Source organism: Terrapene carolina, unplaced genomic scaffold (genome assembly GCF_002925995.2).
Source record: "Terrapene carolina triunguis isolate 2854851 unplaced genomic scaffold, T_m_triunguis-2.0 Scaffold524, whole genome shotgun sequence".
Classification (NCBI taxonomy): Eukaryota; Metazoa; Chordata; order Testudines; family Emydidae; genus Terrapene; species Terrapene triunguis.
In genome coordinates this window covers 66,821-68,129 of record NW_020664875.1, presented here as the reverse complement: position 1 = coordinate 68,129, position 1,309 = coordinate 66,821, and positions in this window count along the sequence as shown.

The window sequence follows — 1,309 nt, the reverse complement described above, 5'->3', positions numbered from 1 at the left end:
GCAGCTCCTGTCTTCAGCCGGAAGACAGAAGCCGCCGAATTGCCGCCGCGGCGGAAACGCGCCTGCCGCCCTAACGGCACCTGGACTGTCCCACCGTCCGCGGCGGCAAAAACAGTAGAGCCGGCCCTGCCCCCCCGGTTCTCAGCACCCCCAGAGAGCCGGTAGCCCGGCCCCCAGGTGGGCAGCTCCGAGCACTGCCCCGAACGGCCCCACGCTGGCCTGGGGGGGTCTCCTGCTGCGGGACAGGCAGTGCCCAGCCCCGGTCCCGCCCCACCCTGCCGGCAGCCGGGGCCCTAAGGGGACCGGGGCCCCTAACGCTGACGCATCACTGATCTCCCGGCCCCCCCATAGCTGCAGCGGGAGGGGCCGGCTCAACTGCAATGCGGCCGCGTCTGGTGCGGAGCCGGGGAGGGGGGAGAGCAGCCGCCAGCCCCCAGTTCATAGGTCAGCCGGGGGCATGTGCCCCACTGAGCCCCCCGCAGATCTCAGGGGGGCAGGGATGGCACAGAGGGGCCCAGCAGGCCAGGCGGGCGGGCGGGGGGCGGTTATAATACAGCCCCCGGCCCACAGCCGGGCGGGTTCTGCCCATGGCGTGACCCCTTTGCCACCGAGGCAATCCCCAGCCGCGCCAGCAGGTGTCTCTGCTGCACAAGGGACAAAGCTGCAGCAGCCCTCGGGAGCTGCGGGTCGGGAGTGAGGGGCACCGGCAGGGCTGGGCTGGTCGGGGCTGCGGGTCGGGAGTGAGGGACGCCGGCGGGGCTGGGGGGCAGGGCTGGGCTAGCAGGGGCTGCGGGTCGGGGGGGGGGGGGACCGGGGGGGGGGGGGGGGGGGGGGGAGGGGGGGGGGGGGCTCACATTGTGAGTAGCTCACATTGTGTGTGTGTGTGTGTGTGTAGGGGGTGCATAGCCCAGGATCGATGCCCAAACAAGGCAACACGTGAGGCCTGTGCAGGGGGGGAGGAAGGGAGCAGAGGCCCAGGCTCTCATCCATCACCAGGCCCTGCTGGCAGCCAGCCCAGCCCAGCCCAGCCCAGCCCAGCCCCGTCCCTGCAGCTTAAACCACAAGGAGCCCTAATTATAGGGCAGCCAAACCCAGAGCCTGGAGCTGCGGGAAGGAAGCCAGGGGCGGCTGAGCCCGCGCCAACCTCCCCGGGTCAGCGAGGTGCTGCTGCTTCCCTGAGAGCTGGAAACACACAGCAGGGGATGCGGGTCGGGAGTGTGGGGCACTGGCAGGGCTGGGCGGGGGGCCGGGCTGGGCCAGCGGGTGGGGAGTGTGGGGCACTGGCAGGGCTGGGGGGGACCCCACTGCC